Here is a 26,454-nt window from a genome sequence, read left to right on the forward strand (position 1 = left end):
AGTTCAAGACAATAATTGAGTGGCCTATACTTGAAAGTCTCACACAACATACAAGAATTTTGGGCTCATGTGGTTTTTACTGTAGATTTGTTAATGGATATTCATGACATGCAATACCACTTTCTGATCTAACCAAGAAGGGATGTCTCAGGAACTATATTGCAAGGCAAAAAAAGGGATGGGTTAAGTGGATATGTCTTTGTGAGTACTTCTATAATACTACCTACCAAATTTCTATTCAAATGATACCATTTATGGTCTTGTATGGTTGTGAGGCACCCAACTTTCTTGATTTTTTGATGAGTGATAGTAGAATGCCTAGTGCAAGAGCTTTGCTATAGGAAAATCAAGATGTCATGAGGGTTCTCAATGAGAATATTCAAAGAGCACAAAACTAGAAAAAGCAATATGCAGATCAAAGAAGAGTTGAATGTTCATTGGAGGTAGGAGATATAGTGTACTTGATGTTACAATCTTATAGATAGTCTACACTCAAGAAGAATGGTGTAGAAAATCTCAAGCCATGTTATTATGGGCCTTTCAGGGTGATCAAGAGAGATGGAGAGGTGTCTTATGAGGTGCCATTTATCCTCTATGATTGTATACAGTTCTCTCGGCATAGAGTCATCTAATTCTAGAGGTGTGTGCTTATATTCAGCCATCATAGCATACACAGACTTCTCTAATTTATTTTTCTCTCCTTTGGTGAGCTTAGAAAAATTCAGATTCTTTAATCCTTTCAAATCATTATTTCTAATTTCTGTACATAATTTATCAACATCAATCTGGGGTATTTTTCTTACCTCTTGAGATTGACTGTTGTCTTCTGACTTTGTTTCCTCCTCATATGTTTCAGGCTGGGGAATGAACTTCCTCTTCTTTGACTCAGCAGCAGTCTTCTTTGAGTCTTTCTTCTTCCCTTTAGCCTCTTCTTTTACTTTTTGAGTTGTGGCCCTTGTGGTTGGTCTTTTTGGTGCTGGGGCAGCTACTTTCCTCCCCTTGGATTTAGGAGCAGATGGAGTTGTGGTCTTTTTCTTGACTGGTGCTTCCTTGGCTACTTCAACCTCAACACTTTCCTCTTTGTCTCCTTCTGACCCTTGAGTTTGATCCTGAAGTTTGTCTTCTTCTTCTTCAATGACTTCTTCTTCTTTTTTAATGTCATCTCCTTCTTCTTCTGCTGTCCCTTCTTCTTCTACACAAAACTTTCTTTTGATTTGTCTTACCATTTTCTCTTTCTTCTTTACTGCTGAAGCAGTCTTCAACTCTGTTATTATCTTTGATTTGACAACATCATAAGTTCCAAAGATTTTTGCATTTTTGTCTACTTCTTCTGCAAGTAAGGATGTTATTGCTGCAGAGGCTTGATCAGCATCAAGTTCATATCCTAGTGGCCTAAGCCATCTTGTTCTAGGTATAACTGCTTGCACATAAGTATAATCTATATCTACAAGAAAGAAAATATCTTTTTCATATTTCTCAGTCATTGAAACTGGAATTCTCATTCTTTGTTTCATGGACTTTTTGAAGTCCTCAAAATAACCAGTCATTTGGGCATCAAAATTTTCACCCATCTGTTCAATGTATCCATTAATTTGTTCAACAATTGTTTTGTCCGGATTCCATTTAACTTTCCCTATAGAAGGAAATTCTTTCATCAGATAGAAAAACATACATATCAAAACTAATCCAAATTTACATTGAGCTCCTTTGCTCTTCCTTATAGCTCCCAGATTTTCACTAATCTGTTGAAACATGAGCTCTACCAGATCATAAGTGTGATCCCTTTTTATTATCTTGTATGCAACATCAACTGCTATACAAGGTACACTATTTAATCTGCTTGATTGATAGAATTTGTGTGAAATAATTCTTACAGCAAAGTCTAGTAGAGGATCAATGACTGTGTCGATAGTCATCCCTCTAGTCTTCCATTTTGCACCTGTATTTCTCTCAATTACAAGATCTAGGGTGGGAATACCAGTAACCCTATGAACGATTTTCTTGGTGAATTTTACTAGCCCTGACTCTAGGATCAATGAAATAGCTATTAAGCTAACCTATCACCATAGGATTTCCATGCTAATACAATGGCTAGAAAGTATTAGGTAAAATGAACCTGATAGTTTACAATCCTTGATTGCTGAATGTTGGCTCTGTTCTGCTTCATCTGATCTTGATCCTTTGTGATCTGATATCTTTCGCTTTTGAAAATAGTATATCAAACACTCTATATCTTCTCCTCTATATCATCATCTTCATCATCTCCTTCTCTATCATATCTTCTCTATGAGATATCGTCTTCCTTCTAAATACATTCAAGGATTTAGGGTTAGGTCTGGATCTACGATCCATATTCAATCTTCATTTTCGCTTAATACTTATCTTTTTCTGATTGGTTGCATGCCTTTATCATTTTTCTTATTGGCTGCATGCAAATTACATAGGAAATATAAAAGATTCGATCTGATCATTAAATCCTTCGAGATTTCCTTATGTTAGTTGTAAAGACTATTTTCATCATAGTTTGTGTGATTCCAAACTCTTATGCTGATATCCTGGATTAGTCGGCTCCTGAAATATTTTTGTTGCTCGGCACATTCTGTTCTACTGAGTTACTCGATACTTACACAAAATTGTGTTACTCGACATCTAAACTTTACTCGGCACCTGATCTTCACTCGGCATTTACACTTTACTCGGCACCTACACTTTACTTGGAACCTGAAGATTACTCGGCATCTATTGTACTCGGCACCTATTCTTGATCTTGGTTAAGTGTATTGACACTCAGTTGTCAAATTTATTCTTTAAGCTAACAATCTCCCCCTTTGACATGAGTGGAAAAAACACTTAACCCATGTGACTCAGTAATTAATCCTTCATTCAAACTTTGCTTCCCAAAATTTTCTTTCTCCCCCAAAATTCCAAAATTTTCTTATCTCTGCTATCTCCCTGTCAAAATTTCAAAATTGGCTATCTCTGCTATCTCCCCCTTTTATTATACTTACTCCCCATTTTATTATACTTATCATTTCATTCCTGTACTCAAAAATTTCAAAATTTGCTATCTCTACTATATCATCTCCCCCTTTTATTATACTTACTCCCTCTTTTATTATACTTATCATTTCATTCCTGTACTCAACTTCTTTCTTTAATTACTTATTCTCCCCCTTTTTTGACACTTATGTCAAGGGTCTTTACAATGAAATGCCATATTTGGCCAAAAATGTGCTATTTACTTCAAGGAGTATCTTCAGAGCTGCATCCCAATTTGCTAATGTGACATCTAATGTCTTATGCTGGATGGAAATCTCTGCTGCTAGGTGTACAAGTCCATCAAATGAAGAAAGATTGGGGTCTTTCCTGAGGACTGTCTCTGCATTTATTTGCTCCTTATGAAGTAATCCCAAATGAGGAGTAATTAATGATTGCATTTGTATCAATTTGGCTTTTGTAGTCGCCTCCTCTACTGCCAAAATGGCTAGCTCTCTTTGTGTGTGAAGCGATTGGACAAAATGCTTCTCACTCTGAGCTGGATCTGTAGGGAGTTGCATACTAGAAGTTTTCAGATTGCTTTCCAAACTCAGTATTTTCTGGCTAGTGTCTTGTGTGAATGTTGAAAAATCACACAACTTGTTGTACAGGGAAAAGATGTTTCCTAGTACAATTTTAACTGTTGTAACTTTCTTTGCCAGTTCTTCTTGTGCTAGTGCTATATCACTGGATATTTTACTATTTACTTTTCCTTGGAACTTCTTTTCTGACCATTCAAGTAATTTTACATTTATTTCCTGGTCTTCATTAGTCACCTGGTCAACTATATCAGAAAGTTGTTCCATGATTGGTCTTGAGTCATCTGGAGATTGTAACCAAAAAGTTTCTGTGAATATGTCCTTAATTTCATTCAATGTACGCTTATGCTTGTATTCCTTTCTTAGTGCTTCTTGTCTCCTTCTTTTGTCTAGTGCACTTTGAATTTCATTAATCTTTTCTTCTGTAAGAGTGCTAGATTCATAATATGGGATTTTAATTTCTTCATCAAGCTCAGGAACTCCATAGTGAAGTCTCCTGACTGCTTTTGATGAACTCAAGCCTGGTGTTCTGATTTTCAGTTGTAATCCATCTGTGCTTGGCTACTGAAGAGTTTGTGTTGGAGTCCCAGATTTGGGTAATGCAACCAGTGTTTGTATTGCAGTCTCCTCCTTTTTCTGTGTCTCTTTTTCTTCAGCTTGAGTATCCCCTTTTTGAATGCTAGATGGGGTTGAACTTGGTGGTTGTTCAGATTTTTCTTTTGTTTCCCCTGCTGCTGTACTTGGCACTTGGAGTGTATCAGTACTTATACTTGGTGGAGGTGGTGGTGGAAGGAATAGAATACCAATAGTTTGTGTGATCAAAGGTGGCATTTGTGCTTTTACCCTTGCTTTTGCTTTGACTTTTGGATTATGTAATTCATCAACACTGACCAATATAGGATTTGAACTTAATTTTGCTACTAAAAATGATTGGTCAAGGATTTCCAAATACTCTGCAATTAATGGATTGATGTTTTGAACTAAAATTTTTGTAACATCCTTTATTTTTATGAAATCTGCAAGTGTGATGGTGGCATGAGGAGGACTAGGAGGAGATACCTGTATGTCTTGCATACTTTGATCTTGTGGCTCAGATGTATCTTTCTCTTCCTCTTTCTCCTCATTGAGTGCCTCTCCTTCCTTTTCTCCTTTACTCTCCTTCTCCACTAGTTTCTTCTCTTTTATTTCTGATGCTCCCTTTTCTTTTATCTTGGCAATTGCTTCTGCCTTATATTCTTCATTATATACATCTTCAATCTTCTTGTAAACTATTTTCCACAATCTTGTGGATTTGGTAACTACCTCTTCAATTTTATTCTGTAGAATACTGAATGCTCTATACTTGGGAGTGAATCTATTATTATGCCTTTTTATGGCATTTATTATTTGATCTCTAGTCAAATCAGGCAACAATCTTGCCAATGTTGACTCCCTTATTTCTTTTTCCATTTGTAAACAAAAATGCCATTTATCCTCTATGATTGTATACAGTTCTCTCGGCATAGAGTCATCTAATTCTAGAAGTGTGTGCTTATATTTAGCCATCATAGCATACACAGACTCCTCTAATTTATTTTTCTCTCCTTTGGTGAGCTTAGAAAAATTTAGATTCTTTAATCCTTTCAAATCATTATTTCTAATTTCTATACATAATTTATCAACATCAATCTGGGGTATTTGTCTTACCTCTTGAGATTGACTGTTGTCTTCTGACTTTGTTTCCTCCTCATCTGTTTCAGGCTGGGGAATGAACTTCCTCTTCTTTGACTCAGCAGTAGTCTTCTTTGAGTCTTTCTTCTTCCCTTTAGCCTCTTCTTTTGCTTTTTGAGTTGTGGCCCTTGTGGTTGGTCTTTTTGGTGCTGGGGCAGCTACTTTCATCCCCTTGGATTTAGGAGCAGATGGAGTTGTGGTCTTTTTCTTGACTGGTGCTTCCTTGGCTACTTCAACCTTAGAACTTTCCTCTTTGTCTCCTTCTGACCCTTGAGTCTGATCTTGAAGTTTGTCTTCTTCTTCTTCTTCAATGACTTCTTCTTCTTTTTTAATGTCATCTCCTTCTTCTTCTGTTGTCCCTTCTTCTTCTACACCAAACTTTCTTTTGATTTGTCTTACCATTTTCTCTTTCTTCTTTACTGCTGAAGCAGTCTTCAACTCTGTTATTATCTTTGATTTGACAACATCATAAGTTCCAAATATTTTTGCATTTTTGTCTACTTCTTCTGCAAGTAAGGCTGTTATTGCTGCAGAGGCTTGATCAGCATCAAGTTCATATCCTAGTGGCTTAAGCCATCTTATTCTAGGTATAACTGCTTGCACATAAGTATAATCTATATCTACAAGAAAGCAAATATCTTTTTCATATTTCTTAGTCATTGAAACTGGAATTCTCATTCTTTGTTTCATGGACTTTTTGAAGTCCTCAAAATAACCAGTCATTTGGGCATCAAAATTTTCACCCATCTGTTCAATGTATCCATTAATTTGTTCAACAATTGTTTTTTCTGGATTCCATTTAACTTTCCCTATAGAAGGAAATTCTTTCATCAGATAGAAAAACATACATATCAAAACTGATCCAAATTTACATTGAGCTCCTTTGCTCTTCCTTATAGCTCCCAGATTTTCACTAATCTATTGAAACATGAGCTCTACCAGATCATAAGTGTGATCCGTTTTTATTATCTTGTATGCAACATCAACTGCTATACAAGGTACACTATTTAATCTGCTTGATTGATAGAATTTGTGTGAAATAATTCTTACAGCAAAGTCTAGTAGAGGATCAGTGACTGTGTCGATAGTCATCCCTCTATTTTTCCATTTTGCACCTGTATTTCTCTCAATTACTTCCCTTTTGTCACTTCGTAGGGTCTTTGGCCGATCTAGGGTTGAAATACCAGTAACCCTATGAATGATTTTCTTGGTGAATTTTACTAGCCCTGACTCTAGGATCAATGAAATAGCTGTTAAGCTAACCTATCACCATAGGATTTCCATGCTAATACAATGGCTAGAAAGTATTAGGTAAAATGAACCTGATAGTTTACAATCCTTGATTGCTGAATGTTGGCTCTGTTCTGCTTCGTCTGATCTTGATCCTTTGTGATCTGATATCTTTTGCTTCTGAAAATAGTATATCAACCACTCTATATCTTCTCCTCTATATCATCATCTTCATCATCTCCTTCTCTATCATATCTTCTCTATGATATATCATCTTCCTTATAAAGACATTCTAGGATTTAGGGTTAGGTCTAGATCTACGATCCATATTCAATCTTCATTTCTGCTTAATACTTATCTTTTTCTGATTGGTTGCATGCCTTTATCATTTTTCTTATTGGCTGCATGCAAATTACATAGGAAATATAAAAGATTCGATCTGATCATTAAATCCTTTGAGATTTCCTTATGTCGGCTGTAAAGACTGTTTTCATCATAGTTTGTGCGATTCCAAACTCTTATGTTGATATCCTGGATTAGTCGGCTCTTGAAATATTTTTGTTGCTCGGCACATGCTGGTCTACTGAGTTACTCGGCACTTACACAAAACTGTGTTACTCGGTATCTAAACTTTACTCGACACCTGATCTTCACTCGACATTTACACTTTACTCGGCACCTACACTTTACTTAGCATTTACACTTTACTCGGCACCTACACTTTACTCGACACCTAAAGATTACTCGGCATCTATTGCACTCGGCACCTATTCTTGATCTTGGTTAAGTGTATTGACACTCAGTTGTCAAATTTATTCTTTAAGCTAACAAAGACAAATCAATCTTTTCATTGTGTCAAATTTTTGGCCTCGGGCTAGATTTGTGGAGTAAGGAATAAGTTGGATATTTTTATAGTATCACTACTATAGTAACATTGCTATAGTAACTTGCTACAGTGACATTGCTATAGTGATTTTCTATAATGATGTTGCTATAGTGTCACCGCTATAATGAATTTTTAGAGTGACTTGCTATGGTAAAACTCAAATTTTTGGAGCAATTCTAGGTTTCTATCTATTACATTTTGCATTGTTTGAGAGTAGATATTTAGGGCATGGGTAGAGTTTTTTTAATCTGTTGTAATTTGATTTATATCAAAATCTTGTCAAAAAGGATTAGAGCATCATTGGAAATAATAGCGGGCATTACCCTAATGTCTTATTGTTGTAGATGCATATTTTCTCATTTGTAACCAATGTTATATGTTTCAAAAAATACAAAAAAACTTTTTTTTTGGTTGTTTGGAGTTTTTCAAGAACATTAATTAAATTTTGTCATACATCTATAAATTTATCCCTTGTGTGCAAAGTGTTTGATGAAATTCTAAGGTTAGCAATTTGTAAATAAAAATCAGAATTGCACAGGATATTATAGTGATATTAGAGCTTTCTTGCAAAGTGTTTGACAAAATGTTAAACAATTGAATTAGAGAATAATTTTTTGTTTGAGAAGTTATAACTAGTTGGGGTTATTACAAAGGGTTTATCAATTTTTTTAGTTCACTAGTAGGAGATGGCTATCTTCATAGTGATTGAAGATGTTGAAAAATCTTAGAGGACTTAAGAGTTACTTGGTTCAGGTGTGGTTTATTATTTCATTTGACATGTTATCCTTGATTGAAATGTCACTTTACTATTATTTCATGATGTATTCATAATTATATATCTGAGTTTTGGCAAAATATGGTTATACAAATGGAGCATGTTTTCTCCTACAAGGAGACGGTTAGATTATGTTATCATGTTTATGTTCTTGATATAAGTAAATTAATGTCATAAACTTCCTATAGAAACCTTGAGATGAGGGTTGTGTAAATTTTTCTCAAATATTTACAAAAATTACAAATTTAACATAAGTAACATGCATACCACAAAATAGTGATTATGTGGGAAACACCCTTTCAAGAGTGTCACCATCCCTCCTGACTTTTAAAACTTATGGCGTTTTAATTGATTCCCTAGATGTATATCTAGTTTCATAATATTGGGCTTTTTGAATTGATGCCCTATATGTGTGTATGTTTTTCATAACCTATAGTTTTTCCCTTAATTGATGTGCTAAATGTATATTTGGTTGTTTTAACCATGGTTCTACTTTGTTAATGACCTAGATATATATTTGGTTTTATATTTATTATTTATCATGGAACATTGATTTGGATTATATAAGAGAAATCATATAATGTTATGTTCTTATCTTGAACTATGAAATTAATTTAGGGTAAGTGTGTGCAAAGATGGGGGCCAGAAAATTATCACATTTTGGTTTTTTCCCATCTTTGCACTAGGATGAATGTCCAATAGGGTGTATGGCTAAAGGCTTGTGTTTCATGAGTCTTAGTCTTGGGCAGTGTGCAAACCATAGGATATACACCCTATTTGATGTACACCCTATTAGGCATATGTGTTGATGAAAAATGTCATATATTTTTCAAACCTCCATTTTTTATGTCATTTGGAGTTTGATTTTTTTGTTTAGGAGATATAGCTTCCCTCCTAATTGTGTGTGTACATTGTATTACCTATTTTGAAACAAAATTAAGCCAAAATGCCTTCAAGATTGAGAGTCGATGCAAGTGGTAAGTAATTTAAGTGATTTCTTTATTTAAATTTTTTTTTTTTGTAATCATTGAATCAAAATTTATTTATAAAGTTTAATTTGGATTGTATTACATTTTTAAAATAGTTTTTTAGTTGTCAGGAATGAATACTATGGAAGAAAATAATCCACTTAAAAATTCTACAAAAAACCCTCCTCAAAAATGATCTACGAAACCTTACTAAAAATAATCCACAAAAACCTCTCCAAAATGATTCACAAAACCCTCTAACTAAAGAGAATGAACACCAACTACCTCTACCAATTCAAAGACCTCCTCCTAGTACATCTAAAATTTTATTAAATGAATTAAAAATTAGAAAACCAAATTAAAAGCATTGGTCAGAAGGTTAAAAAATTTGGTTTAATTAAATCTTGAAAGGGCACAACTTGCAGAACCTCTCAAAACTATTTTGGCCCGTATAGGTTCAGTTAATGGGCAAGTTAATATCCAGAATAATAAAAGAGAAGAAAAAAAATGTCATTATGAAAATAGGTTGTCATATGAGGATGTTAAAAAGAGAATATTACAAAAAATGGAATTTTTAAATTGTTTATGAAACTAGGTGAAACTAACACACTTTGAACTATTGGCACCAAAAGGTTCCCTATTCATTAATGCATACACATGATGACATTAAAAAAAACATCTAATACAAATGGTGGATGGAATTTTATGCCCCTTCTTATAACAATCATGAGGTTCCTATTTATTTCTTAAGGAAACTCCATTGTGAGTTCATCCTAGGAGAGGTGCCTAATTATTTTGATATTCTAAAGTCTTGGGCTAGAGGTGGTGGGTCTTAATTTGATATGTTAGGGGCACATTGTGACCCTAATGCACTTACGACACTTGTTGGACAACACCATATGGATCATTTTCTATTGTGAAGGAATGTGTAAAGGTGGACACCATAGGCATGATCAGTTGTTTGACTCAAACTCTCATTCATTATACCAATCCTTTACTCAAGGGTCATCATGGCCAGTCTAGACAATCTCATATATGCCCATTCATGTGGATCTCTTCACTCATTTGGCACTGGTGATGGAGACAAGGACAAGGATGCAGACACAATGACTAATGCATTTTATAATTCAATATTTGGCATTGACTCACAAGTAAATATTTATAATTATATTTAATTAATTTGATCACATCTCATCTATAAATAATGGATATTAAATGAATTCATGGTGATTATGTTTAGAATCTAGGATCAGGTTGTTGGTCCAACACTAGAAATTTTATGTCGACTTAATTTTATTCTACCTTGATGACTCCACATGTGTGTATTGAACTTACATTTGAAATTATTATGTAATTATATGTATATTGGTTCTTTTTTTCCTCATGATATATTATGCATGTGCATTAGTTCCCTATTGGACCATTGATGTTCACATTAGACAATGAGCATGGACATCATATTGTTGGAAACAATAATTGGAACAATTTTTATGTTGTCATTGATGTCAAACCTTACTGTTAAGATAATTACTAACAATGTAGATTTCTATATCTATTTATTGATGAAGAGGATTTGAAAAGAGTGATAACTAGATGAACTAGTAAAGATGTTGAGAAAAGAGGATTAAGTATGATGGAACTACAATGGGAACTTGATCGGTTAGTCTTTGACAATATAATGTGTTATTTAATCATCATATGAAGTAGACAAGATAGTTGAGTTGAATTATAGAAGAGTAGAGTTTAAACAAGTTAAGAGGCATAGCATTGCTAAGCGATAGCTTACTAGGCTAATGAAGTAGGAGATTAAGGAACTTAAGAGATAGCCAAGAAAATAGTATAGATGAGTGACAATTATGGCAAAGCAAGATGAAGAATGAAATATAGTAGTAACCGAGCATAGTGAAGACCAAGAAAACTAGTGTAAGTCAAGCAAGACAAAACAATAGAGATCAGTTAATCTAGTGAGTACCAAGTAGAAAAACACAATGATGACTAAGTGTTAGTAAAATAACCGTGTGTGGAAGAATCAAGATTTGAGGCCAACATAGTTGAATCTTTGTATTAGTCAAAATGTATGGATGATACGGATTGATGAGTTGGTGTATTTAATGCAAGAATTGATTTTGTTAAGATATTGAAAGAAAGAATTTAATGAGAAGTTTCTAGAAGTGTCAAGGAAGGAGAAAAAGGACAAAACAATGGAAAAATGTGTTGAACCTGATCAAACTATAAGATCTACAATGATGTTTAAGTAGTAAAATATCAAAGCTACCTATTTAAGGAGGCATAAGAGAAGTTTTGTAAGGTTGGTTCATTATTGATTAATGATTTTGTGAAGAACTTATGAAGTAAAGAGTAGCAGAAGAAAAGTGAAAAGATTGGTGAAGTCTGGTTACTTAAAGGGTTTTCAAGTAGATCAGAGTTGGAGAGAATAATGAAGTCGAGTCAATGAACCAACAAATGAGCTGAATGAAGATATGAATTTGTAAAATGAGTTGTATCTTAACAAATCAAATCTATAGTTACTTTCTAACCATTATGGCACTAAAATTCCTTTAATCATGATTGACCTAACAATCATTTGTAAATCCTTTAATCAAGGTGACATTCTAATGGAATGATCCAAAGTCCTCTAACAAGGTCACTCCTAACATGGTGATTAAATCCTTTAATAGGGTTGCACCTAATTGTTTGTTTTGAAACCTTAAATAGTGTTGGTTCTTAACCAAGCTCATTTTAGAAGAGTGAAATAGTGGTAGCATGTTACTTGGTAGTTTTTCCCAAATTGGATTTCCATGTTAAATAATGGTGTCATAATTGTGTGAATGTTATTTTAATGATGCATGTTATTTTAAATTGTTTATTACTATCAGTCAACATATATAAACATAGAGTGAGTAAAGAATGAATAAGTTAAGTTTTTGATGAGTTGTTATATTGATAGAGTGAGATCACATGATTAAATAAGTTGTTTGAAGTTGTTAAATGTTGAATTGGTACATCTAGACCTAAAGGAAAATTGATTCACCCCCCGCCACCCCCCCCCCCCCCCCCCGCTCCACCACTCTCGCCTCCCCCTTCTCATTTATTGTAGTTTTTGGTGCTTCAAAGGAAAGTTTGAAAGGACTAAAAGATAAAGATAAAGATGTACAAGAGAGAAGTACCCAAGATGAACAAAGAGAATTCCATGGAAATGACTGATGAGATTGCATCTTCCTAGAATTGAAGATTATGCGCTACACTACTTTGATTTTAAAGTGCCTAGACCTATGATAGTTGAACAAATTAGAGAGAAGTAGGAGCATAATCAAATGATGATAGATTTGGCATCTTCCCTGAGTTATGTTGAATTTGATGATGTGAAGAAATGCACTATTATAAAGAAAATGTGGGACTACTTGGAAATAATTCATGGAGGTGATAAAAACGTGTTAAGGGATAAAGTAGAAAGTTTGAGAGGCAATTTTAATGAAATGAGAATGAAAAAGGAAGAGATTGTTGTATAGTATTGTGGATAAATCAAGGAGGTTGTAAATTCTATTAGAGGTGTTGAAGGATACATAATTAATGAGATTGTGATCAGCAAGGTACTGAGAATTTTACTTCATATCTGTGAAATCGGAGTATTTGCAATACAAGAATTGAGATGTACACCTAGTAATGATTTGACCTTGGATAGTCTAATTGGTAGACTCATTGCATTTGAATTGTCAACTTTTGATAACTATACACCATCTAATGTTAAATGTGCTTTCATGTCTCAACTAACTCTTGATGGATCTAAAAGAAAGAAAGATAATAAACATGTGGATAGTGATAGTGAATCAAATGATGATCTTGATGATCTTAAAGTATCATTGGTGAGAAGGCTACCAAGGGGAAAAGACAAATATAAACGTAAAGTTAGGACTATTATCCATTTTAATTGTAACAAAGTTGGTCATATTGCTTCAAGGTGTCCTAATAGTGATGAGAAGTAGGAAAGAAAAGACAAGAAAATACCATGCAAGAAGAGAAAATAGAGATAGCTAAGGTAACATAGACTACAAGGGAAAAAGTAAGAAATCTTGTTATATTGCTGAAGAAGGTTGTTCTAATAGTGATTCTAATAAAATGATCAAGAAGTTATTTATGTTACAATGAAAGATGAATTTGATGAAGATGAGAAAATTTCTCTAGTTTCACATGTGAATAAGAATGAAAAATGGATAATTGATAGTAGTTTCTCACATCATATGATTGGTGATACAATTAAGTTTGAAAAAATAGAAAATTATAATGGAAGTAGTGTTAAGTTTAGAAATGATGCACCATGTTATCTAAAAGGTACAGGATCAATATATTGATTAACAAGATCAAATGTGACAATGCATATTGGGTTGATGGTTTGAAATGTAATGTATTGAGTGTGGCACAATTGAATAGTTTAGGCTACCAAGTTGAATTTCAAAGTAGGAAAGAAAAGATCTATAATACTATTGGTGATCTAATTGGAAGTGGAGAGCAAACAAGAGGTAACTTTTTCTATCTAGACCTATGTGATGATACATGTTGTTTTGCACAATTTGAAGATATGTGGCTATGATATAAGAGGCTATTTCATGTGAACTTTGGTAATTTGGAAAACATTAGTAAGATGAAAAGATTTAAAGGGTTGCCAAGATTGAGAAAACCTAATAAGGTAATGTGTAAACAATGTCAAATGGAAAAAATGACAAATTCTAGTTTCAAGAGAAAGACCTATTGCTCTAGGGATATTTTGGAGTTGGTTCATACTAATTTATGTGGTCCTATTAGAGTGCAAAGCTACTATGGTGACGAGTAATTTATTCTATTTATTGATGATTTCTCTAGAATGATGGCTATGATGTTTCCTAAAGTTAAATTTGATTCTTTTCAAATGTTTAAGTGGTATTTTGCTAGAGTTGAAAAGGAAACAAGAAAGGGTCTAAAGTACTAGAGATAAAATAGAGGAGGTGAATTCATATCATATGAGTTCAATGCATTATACAATGACAAGGAATAAAGAGACAAATGTTTGCACTAAGGACTCCAGCACATAATGGGATAGCTGAGAGAATGAATATATCAATCATGTATTACATAAGAACACTGATGATAGATAAAAATATTTCACAAAATTACCAGAGAGAAGTTGTAAGTACTATTGTCTATACATTGAACTTATTTCAAGTATAGAAAGGTACAAAGAAAACCTCTTTTGAGTTATGGTATGGTTATGCACCTAATGTAAATTATTTGAAGGTCTTTGAATGCAAGTGTTACATATTGAAAGATTCAATGTAAGGAAAACTTGATTTAAAGAGTTATGAAGGTGTATTCTAAGGATATTCCACTAATAGAAAGCCATACAAGTGTTTGAATTCTAACGGTAACAAAATTGTGGGAAATGAAAATGTTAGAGTTGATGAATTTGTAAAAATATAATGAAGGGGAATACAAGAAAGAGCCCAAAGATTATAGAAATTTTGTCTACATCTATGAAGGAGAACCTAGTACCATACTTGAACTAGAGAAGGAGGTTGTCGAGCATCAACACTGAGGAATTGTTTGTTAGAGTAAATAATTAATTATTTATTAATTACTTATTCTATTTACTTAAGATTACTTGGGTAAATGCATTTAGTTAATAGTTGTAGTGATGAGTTGTTGACAACATGGGAGTTTGTTCCCTTCTAGGATGTTCCACCTTTCTGTGGAAGTGTCCTTAGTTGTCAACCTCATCTTCTACCACCTTCCAGCTTGTTCTACAAGCTTCCTTGAGGCCTTTATAAGGAGTCTCTCTCTCATTGTATTTTCACATCTCATGTCTCATTTTCAATTGTAAATACATTTTCTTTGTTTTTCAATATGTTCTCTCTCAAATTTTTTTAGGGTTTTTCCAAGCTCCACCTCTTCCTTCTTGGTTTCCCTTTGATAGGTTATTTGCATGTAGGTGATCTTGGTGAGCTATGGAATTGAATTTTATCAACTTCTACATGGTATCAGAGCCTCCTTGTTGCTTCTTGTTTGAAGGATTATTTAAGCCATGATCCAGAGACACAAACCCTAGTTTGTTTATGCATTTTTATTCAAATATGGGGGAAGAGCATTTTTTTGGAGCACTTTGGGCCCAAACGAATGTTTCCATTGGATTCGAAAGGTTGTTTACAGTCAGGATTTATATAAAATTTTCCAATTTTGGAGAAAGTCACTCTGGGAAGAAAAAAAAATTAAAATATATAAATTTGGCCACAGCCAAGTGGCCACCACTGTGCCATTGCGAGGCCACCACCGCACCACCAATGCGTAGCGCGAGAGCCACCGTAGCTAGTTACGTGGCCGCAGAACCACCACGGCATGATCACCACTTGTCCTTTACTCCCTCTAGTGGCACCACCAATGTTTTCCTCCTGTTCATGCCATCTCTATTATGTTGCACCTCCTGCACACCACCTCTACTATGCCTGATCACATCAGCACCTACGCGGCATTTTTCTACATAGTTGACAATTTTTGGGGGTGACACGTGGCATGGGTGCCACGTTGGCACTTTGCCACATGGCCCCTACCACATCAACACCTTGCCATGTGCATCCACGTGGCCCCTTTTTTGCTACGACGGCCCCCAGGCCATCAAATTTTTCTCTATAAATTGTTGACATTAACATGATGTCAATACTACATCATCAGCCCTCGAGCACCTCTCTAGGGTCCTTTTGACCTACAGTTGGTTTTTTGGCCATATCTCTGAAAGAACTATCGAAAAGCTAGTTCCAAGATGGAGACATTGGTGTAGGTCTGAGGATTATTTTCTTAGCATAGGATCTTTTGTTTTGGGCTGTACTATCTTTTGTATCAGCTTTTTTCCTTTTTTGATCATTGTAGCTATCATTTGTAAGCATTTTTATGTACACGCACTGAGATAAAGTGCCACTCTTGCATTTTGGGTTCATGAACATTATTTTGAGATAGTTGTACTTGTACTATTTTATAAAGCACCATGGGGGGATATTTGTTTGCCATTTTTGTGCCTTCTTCCTTTTATTTTCCCATGTAGCATCAGTGTGACTGTGTCTTTATAGGTGTTTGTACCTCTTCCACTCTCTCATCATTCTTGGTTCTGTCTACAAAGGATATTGACCCACCTTCTTAGTTGCTTGTCATCTCACCCCATCTGCATTAAGGAGGGTTATTCTGTTGTTCTAATGCATCCTTGGTTTCATGGTTTGATAGTGTGAGCTATGTATTTAGTGGTTGATCCTATATATGAGGTGATTGCAGTGGTTGGCTACCTATGCATTTCGATGAGATGGATTATCTACCATATAGACACACTCAATTTGTGCCTTCTTCTTCCATGGATATTCTTTAGATCATTAGTTTCTTTCTAATGGCACAATTTGTGGCTTCTTCATGCTTCAGTGATGCTCTTCATGATCACCTTTTTGTTCCTATTTTAGGGGACATTCCTCTAGTTGGAGGCTTCTTCAATCCTTCACTAGGCTCTTATCTCTTTTTGTAGGAGGGTTTTTCCCATGAGCTTTTCCCTCTTTCTCCATTTTCATAGGTTGCATTTCTTTGCATTGTACATGGGTACCTAACATGGCCTCGTTGTTGGGACCCATTTTGCATTTCATCTTAGTTTTGTGAGATTAAGGCATTCCCCTAAGTTGCACTTAAGGGGGGGTGTTAGAGTAAATAATTATTTATTTATTCTATTTACTTAAGCTTACTTAGGTAAATGCATTTAGTTAATAGTTGTAGTGATGAGTTGTTGACAACACGGGAGTTTGTTCCCTTCTAGCATGTTCCACCTTTTTGTGGAAGTGTGCTTAGTTGTCAATCTTATCTTTTACCACCTTCCAGCTTGTTCTACAAACTTCCTTGAGGCCTTTATAAGAGGTTTCTCTCTCATTGCATTTTCACATCCCATATCTCATTTTTAATCATAAATACATTTTCTTTGTTTTGCAATATGTTCTCTCTCAAGTCCATTTAGGGTTTTTCCAAGCTCCACCTCTTCCTTCTTGGTTTCCCTTCAATAGGTTATTTGCATGTAGGTGATCTTAGTGAGCTGTGGAGTTGAATTTTATCAACTTCTACATTGTTGAGCATCAATAGATAAGCTTTGTTGAGTCTTTGTATGCTTTGAGCATTAGGTTGTAGGAGTCAAGTTACATAGAGAGGAGAATGAACACTTGAAAGATAATTTTGAGTTCAGACCAAAGAAACTTGAAGAAGATGAACAGGAAAGATCAAATGAAATTCCACAAGAAGAAAGAATATTTGAACCTATCTTAGCAAAATATGTGAGGATACACCATACACCAAATCAAATTATTGGAAACAAAGATTCAAGAGTTGTGACAAGAAGTGAGTTGGAGTGGCACATGTTTACTATGTGATTTTGAACCTAAATCAGTTAAAGATGCTTTGGAGAATGAAAACTTGATAAAGGCTATGGATGAGAAAATTGATAAAATAAAGAAGAATGAGACATGGACATTGGTACCTAGGCCAAAAGACAAGAATGTGATTGGAACAAAGTGGGTATTCAAAACTAAGCTAAATGAGAAAGGTGAAGTCATAAGGAACAAAATAATAATAGTTTGTAAGGGATATGAACAAAAGAAAGGAATTGACTATGGAGAGACATTTTCTCTAGTTGCAAGGTTACAAGGAGTAGAACATTGCTTGCATATTTTGCATATAAGGGATTCAAGGTATATCAAATGGATATGAAATCTACATTTTTTAATGAAACCTTAGAAGAAGTCTACATTGAACAACCTAAAGGATTTGTAGATCCAGGAAAGAAAAGCATGGTATGTAAACTATACAAATAATTTCATGGTCTAAAATAAGCCATAGAACATGGCATGAGAAGCTACATGTACTTATTTGGTGAAAATTGGTTTTGCAAGAACTAATGACAATAGTAATCTGTACTTGAAAAGTGAATCTAAACGAAAGATATTGTTGGCTGAAATTTTTGTTGATGATATCATATTTGGAGGTCATGATCTATTGTGCAAATCATTTTCCAATGAGATGAAGAAAAAAATTGAGATTTTAATGTTTGGAGATAAAATTCTTTGTTGGTTTGTAAGTTTATAAGATGAAGAGATGTATTTATATTACTCAATCAAAGTATATCAAGGAGATATTGAAGACCTTTAGAATGGAAGATTCAACAATAGTTGGAACACGTATAGCCATTGGACATACACTTTCAAAGAATGATGATTATGTTGAAGTAAATCAAACATTGTATAGATTAATGATTGGAAAATTGCAATTTGTTGTTCATTGTAGACCTAACATTGTATTAGTTGTTTGTAGTGTTGCAAGGTTTTCTACTAATCCTAAGGAGAATCACATGATGGTTGTGAAAAGAATACTGATATATCTAAAAGGAACATAAGACTATGGATTATGGTACAAGAAGAATGGCAAGTTGGAACTAAAAGTATACACTGATTAGGTTGGGAACATTTATGGAAAAAAGAGTACAAGTGGAGGAGCTTTATTTCTAAGAAAAAGATTAATTCATGGACAAGTAAAAATAATATTTGTATTTCTCAATCCACATAAGAAGTTGAATATGTTGTTGCAGTAGTTAATTGTTCAAATATTGTGTGGAACAAGCAATTATTGAAATAAATTAAGGAAGATATTATTGAGCTAGTTGTGATATATTGTGACAATACAAGTGTTATAAACATATCTAAGAGTCATGTGATGCATACAAAGATACAACACATTGCAATAAAATATCATTACTTTAGAGAGCTGGTACAAGAAAAAGAAGTGAGATTGGCATACATGAACACAAATGAATAGATAGCTAATATATTCACAAAGGCATTACCTACAAATGCATTTGAGTGTCTAAGAGGTAAATTAGGGTTCATTCTCATATCTAAGGGACTAAAGAAGAGATGTAGCTTTGCATCAAGTGTTATGATCATTATAATATCTTACACATTGATGCATAAGGTCACACTTTAGGAGTTTCCTAAAGGTGTGAAGATTTGTGAAAAGATGGAAAGAAGTATGAGAAAATGAAATTAGAAGTCAAGATGAAAAAGGGAATGATATAGAAAAATCAGTCAAGTAAGTAATAAAAAGAGATCGATGTATCAAATTATTACAAGATGTAATCGATGGTGTCTTTTGCATTGTTGTGAAAGAGGGAGAGATATAATATACTTGCCATCCAATTTTCAATGTGAATGAGGGGAATGTGTCTTAATCTAGAGAACAAAGAGGAAGAGATATAATATAGTTACCAATTAGTCATAAGAAGAGATGCGAATAAATATTAAAGAGGCAGACAATATAGCTGATATTACAATTAGTGCCAAAGATCCATATGGTTGCATGGATGAGTGTATGGATGAGAATAAGCATGAAACTAAGGATATTGATAAAAATCTAATATGATGATTATAGAGGGATCTGATAATGAAAATTATGAGCAAGTCTTTTTCATTTGCATAGTAACTAAAGGTGTTGTCATCAATGCCAAAGAGGAAGATTGTTGGAAACTACAATCAGAATAATTGTTATGTTTTCATTGATGTGAAACCTTACTGGTAAGAAAATTACTAATAGTGTATAGTGCCATATCTATTTTTTGATGAAGATTATTTGAAAAGAGAGATAACTAGATGAACTTATGAAGTTGTTGGGAAAAGAGGAGTAAGTATGATGGAACTACAATAGGAACTTGATTAATCATCATATGAAGTGGAGAAGACAATTGAGTTGAATAGAAGAATGGAGTTGAAATAATTCAAGAGGAATAGCATTGTCGAGTGATAGTTTTACTAGGCTAATGAAATAGAAATTAAGGAAATTAAGAGATAGCTAAGAAAATAGTATTAGCTGAGTGATAGTTATGGTCAAGCAAGATGAAGAAGAAAAGGTAGTAGTAACCGAGCATAGTGAAGACTAAGTAAGCCAATGTAAGTTAAGTGAGGTAGAACAATAAAGAACAAGTAATTTAGTGATGATTGAGTGTTAGAAAAATAATAGTGAGTGAAAGAATTGAGATTTGAGACTGACACAGTTGAATTCTCATATTGGTCAAAATGCATGGATGATAAGGATTGATGAGATGACATATTTAATGAAAGAATTGAGTTTGTTAAGAAATGAAAGGAAAGAATTTAATGATAAGTTTCTAGAAGTTTCAAGGAAGGAGAAGAAGAGGAAAATGATGGTCAAATTCATTGAATTTGATCAAACCCTAAGATCTACAGTGATGTTTAAGCAATAGAAGATCAAAGCTACCTATTTAAGGAGATATAAGAGATGTTTTTTTAAGGTTGGTTTGTTGTTGATTAATGATTTTTTGGATAACCTATGAAGTACAAAGTAGCAAAAGAAAAGTGAGAAGATTGGTGAAGTGTGATTGCTTGAAGGGTTGCCAAGAAGATCAAAGTTGGAGAGAATAATGAAGTCCAATCAATAAACCAACAAATGTGTTGAATGGAGATCTGAATTTTCAAAGTGAATTGTATCTTACCAAATCAAATATGTTGTTACTTTCTACTCATTATGGCAGTAAAAATCCTTTAACCAAGGTTTACTTGATAGTCATTTGTAAATCCTTTAATCAAGGTGACATTCTAATGGAATGATCCAAAGTCCTCTAACAAGTCACTCCTAATAGGGTGATTAAATCATTTAATAGGGTTAGACCTAATAGTGTATGTTGTAACCTTTAATAGGGTTGGCTCTTAACCAAGATCAATTCAGAAGAGTGAAATAGTGGTAGCATGTTACTTGGTGGTTTTTTTCTAAATTGTGTTTCCACATTAAATCATGGTGTCATAATTGTGTGAATATTATTTTTCATGATGCATGTTATTTAAAATCATTTATTACCATTAGTCAGCATATAATGAACAAAGAGCTAGTGATGAATGAATAAGTTAAGTTGTTGATGAGTTTTTATATTGACCGAGAGATTTCATGAGATTAAATAAGTTGTTTAAAGTTGTTAAATGTTTAATTGGTATAGGACTTAAGGATAATTGATTCGCTTCCCCCTCCCCTTTAGAGTTATTTTAAATATTTTGATATGTACCACTCATGTAGAGGTATTTTTATTTGGATCTTAATTTTATTTCAATGATCATTTTTTATTTAAGAAATAAATGAATAGTTAAATAATTGACTTCATTATGATCAATATCCAAAGTCTAAGTGGTCATGATGCAGTCAACATGAGATCATCTCGCAGTATCATGACATCATGGTCTTCACGTGTATATTATGTACTAATGTATCATAATTGGTACGTCAATAGTAATTACATTATTATATTAATTATTGTATAATAAATTTACATACATTTGCACCAAGCCAATGTTGCAGCTTCAACATTGACATCAAACACTAAAAGGCATGGTCACATTTATAGAGGTGCTAATTTATTAATTGGTAGTGTTCCTTAACATTATATGTATTCTTGATAAATACATTTAATACTAATGGTGTATCATTCAGTTATTGATATCGGAGACCCCTCTGATAATTCATGATATTGTTGATCTTGGAGTTGTTGTTGCATTAGCAAGCTCATAACCATTGACTAAGGTATAAAAGAGTTTTCTTCATTTTTATTGATATTTTAATACTTATTATTGATATTTTAAATGATATTAAAGTATATAATTTTTCTAGCATTTTGATTGTTGAAGGGAATTATTACTCCTGATCATCGTGTGCCCCTGAGCTCAATGTACATAGTGACTATTTGACAATGGTAAGACAATTTTTGATTTTATGTCTATGTACATTTGAGTGTTGATGTATAATAGTTATTGATGGTTATGATTTTTATTTTACTATCTCAACTTTTAGAAGAGTCTTCACAAGAGAACTAGTGAGTGAGAGTGAAAGACTACGTCATCAACTCCATTCCCATTAACATGACAATCACAGATAGCTCATGATTTATTTATTTTTATGAAGGGAAATTAGTAGAGTGAGGATATAAATTTTATGCCTTTATGGAATTAGTGGTCTTTTTTTTTTTTTTTTTATTGGATACAATTAATACATGACAGTATTTGACATACAATTGATATATGAGATTTTTGCACTCGCTTGATGTATCATATTATTGGAGATATATTTGATGCATGAAATTATTGGATATAAATGTGTGTTTGTGTGTGTGTGTGTGTGTGTGTGTGTGTGTGTGTGTGTGTGTGTGTGTGTGTGTGTGTGTGTGTGTGTGTGTGTGTGTGTGTGTGTCTTGTATGCTTATATGCTTTGCATTGTTAGATAGTTGGTACATAATGATATTTAGTGTTGTGAATGGTTCATCCAACATAACAATGTCACGTATGTTAAGATATTTCATATGTCATTATAGTTAATAAAGAGTGAATTGTGTGTCTTTAATAGTGTTAATATAAAAAAATTATTTTTTGTTATAGATTGATAGGTGAGTTTTTTTTTGCCAACATAAAATATTCTACCTCGCTCATACCAAGAATTATCTACCATTATGAGATATTTGAATGGAGTATCAAGCAATAGATGCATGTCCTAATGATCATATTATATATCATAAAGATCATGAACTTTGACAAGAATTCCCTAAATTTCAAATGATTAGATATCAAATAGATCAAATAAAAAAAGATGTTATTCCTATTATTTCACATATGCAATCGTTACCATGCATGCAATAGAAGTCTAGATGACTTTTATTTGAATTCATACCAATGGTTTGGAATTTATGGATACAGAGAAAAAGTGGTTACACTTTAATGAAGAACCTCATAATCTTAGTCTTTCATTGGTAGTGGATAGTGTGAATCCATTTGGTCTTCACGTGGTTGGCCCTATTAAGTAGAGAATAGTAAGCTATTCTTGAAACAAAGAAAAGATCGATAATATACTAGATCCAACCATTCTCATTCTTAGACCTATTAATGGTCAAGTGCTCCTGAAATCTATTGAAAATAGATTGACATGAGTATGAGAATTTTTTTTAATCATTGTTTTGTCATTGATGTCAAACCTACTACTTGTTGGTAAGACAATTGTGTAGTTTATTTGAGTACTATCATTTATTTGGTTGATGAAGAGGATTTGATCAAATGTGATAACAAGAGAATCTAGAGGAAAGGTTGAGTTATGGTAAGAAAAAAGAGTACAAAGATTAGTTAAGATAGTGACATTATAGTGCATTGATTATCTACTTAAGGCTATAAAGGATGGATATACTAATTAAGTCTAGAAGAACAAGCAAGAAGAATTGAGTGTACGAAGCTTGATTGAGTGGACAGTAGGTGTTGAGCAAAGTTAGTACAAGCCAAGTAGAAAAACATTTGGAGCTGAGTAAAATGAATGTTTAGTGTATGTCGAGCGATATAGTGTAAGCCGAGTAAAGTTTAGTTGATGTTGAGCACCAGTATACTTTAGTGTTTGTCAAGTAATCTAATGGATGATGAATGGAAGATCAACATGGAAGTTGAGTGACAACATATTGATGTCAAGTGTCAATATTCATGTTAAATCATAGATTTGATGAATCTGAGCCAATTATTTTATTTTCTTGAATTTTGTAAAGTGTGTAGAAGACAACTATGATGAGTTGGTGGCACAGAATTCATGGTAAACTATTTTGAGATGAATTCAAATAGGATTGAAGAAGAAGTTTCTAGAAGGGATTCAAATGAAAAGATGGGTGGATTCATTGAATCCTACCTAACCCTAAAATGGATGATAGAGGTTGAATGTCAAAATATCTAAATTCTTTATTTATAGAGATGGTTGGTTAGAAGAAAGTTTGGTGATGTTCAAGAACCTAAGTTAGAAAAGAGGTCTAAGGTATTGCTTCATTCAGTGACCAAACAGAAAAGACTACTATTGGAATGTAAAGAAAGAAGGCTTAGGAGTATGAATGCTTGAAGGGTGAACAAGCTATCAGAGTTAAAGTGTGTGAAAGCCAAGAAGAATGGAGGATTGAAACAAAGTTATGTTACCTGCAAGTGAGTTGTAATTTGTTATCAAATCAAGCCTTACTATTACATTCTAATCATTGTATTAGTCTAGGGTAAATCCTTTAGATTAAGGTTGACCTAATAGTCATTTTTAAATGCTTTAATTAGGTGACATTCCAATTGAATGGTCTGAAGTCCTTAACAAGGCTCACTCCTAATAGGGTGATTGAAATCCTCTAACCAGGTCACATTTAACAGTGTGTACTATAACTTTTAACAAAGTTTTCCTTTCATAGGGCATCACTTCAGAAGAGTGAGAATTAGTAGCATGTTACTGGTGGTATTTCCCAAATTGGGTTTCCACATAAAATCATTGTGTCAAATATGTTATTGAATCTGTTATATTTCATGCTCACATTTCTACAAAGTTGATTTGATAGTAATCTATAAGTCTAAGCATCGTATGATCTAGTGCATGAATATGGGTTCACTAAGCTATGAAAAGTTTTATTTGTACATCTAGACCTTGGATAATTGATTCCACCCCCCCCCCCCCCCCCCCCCAACACTAATTATTCTAAAATAATTCCAGCAATTGGTATCAGAGCCATCTGCTTAAGAGGACTAGTTTGAAGGTACTAGAAGTAAAAGATCAAGATGTCAAGAAGAAAGGTACCCAAGCTTAACAAGGAGAACTTCCTTGCATGGCATAGTCTAATGAAGCTACACCTAGGAGGTCTTGGAGACCATGCATAATCTACCATCACCATTGAGTATGTTAATCTTGTTGGAGCCCCAACTACTAATGACTTGAAAAAGAAGAAAGAATGCAACTAGACAATGTTGTGATGAAGGGTGCTCCCCTTAATACCATAAACCCATAATAGAAACAAAGAAATAAGAATAAATGCAAGAACAAAATACGGACTTCTTATTAGCATCACAAATGTGGAATTAAAAAATTCACAAGTACAATATGCTAACCCACATGGATGCCTTCATTATAGTAGTTTGCAAGGCAGTGCTACGAACTACCACCTAGAGCTATCTTAGACAATGTTAGGGCCTTTCTTAAATAGGAAATTTTATGTCACCCGAGAAAGTTCTAGACATTCAATCTTAATACTTGGACTGATAGATCCTAACAATACATATAGAGTTGGCCAAATACATCTTTGACGAATTATTTTAGAAATTTTAGGTAGCCCAACTTTGAAAAGCCATAACTCTCGAACCATTGCTCTAATTGGCTATTATAACCACTTTTTGGAAATGTCATCTTGTGATCTACAGGCTCAAAATTGTGCAAGCACCCTTTTATAGAGTTTTCAAAGCTCATCTGGGGCATCTAAGGCCTTCAAAACTAAGCTCAAAGATTTTTCCCCAAGATTTTCCACCGAAAATCTGCAATAAGTTCTCTGCTACTTAAGCTAGAGAAATGAGATTTTTATGGTAGGCTTATAATTCTAAAATGAACCTTCATGTAGAAAATTAGAACATTTTGAGCTTGTATGAAAAACTTACTAAAAATAGCAAGTTCCCAGAAATATTAACCCCCTGTTTACTAGTCCTTATTAAAATAGAAAAAGATTGAAATATATATATATATATATATATATATATATATATATATATATATATATATGTAATTGGGTGATGCAAGATTGCTCTTACATCCAAGATGCTCCTACATCATGTTGGAAATTTCCTCTATCCTAAGTTGTGTTGAGTTTGATGATATCAAGGGTTGTGACGATGAAAAGAAGATGTGGGATGCACTTCAAACCATTTATGGAGGAGACACAAATGTTATAAGATCCAAATCTAAAAGTCTTAGAAGTAAGTTCGATGATATGAGAATGGAGGAAGGTCAGCATGTTGCTCAATATTGTTCTAGAATAAAAGATGTTGTTAATTCTATAAGATGAGCTACCAGTACTATAGATGATGATACTATATTAAGAAAAGTACTGAGAACACTTCTGCCCATCTATGCTACTAGACTTTATGCCATACAAGAACTGAGATGTATACCAAGTTCTAATCTAATTCTAGAAGGTCTAGTAGGTAGGCTCATTATTTTTGAGCTATCTAATTTTGATAACTTCAAATCTAATAATGTTGAATATGCTTTCAAAGCTAAATTTTCATTAAAGGACCCTAATGAGAAGAAGAAGAAAAAGGTAAAATATGTTTCCAGTGATAGTGATATAGATGAGGAGCATGTAGAATAGCTTGAATCATTACTACAAAGGATATTTTGCAGAGGCAAAGAAAAATTCAGAGGTAAGTTACCTATCATATGTTTTGTTTGCAATGAGGTTGGTCATAT

This window comes from Cupressus sempervirens, chromosome 6, assembly GCF_028749045.1.
Source record: "Cupressus sempervirens isolate cs-2001-9-10 chromosome 6, ASM2874904v1, whole genome shotgun sequence".
NCBI classification, from domain to species: domain Eukaryota; kingdom Viridiplantae; phylum Streptophyta; class Pinopsida; order Cupressales; family Cupressaceae; genus Cupressus; species Cupressus sempervirens.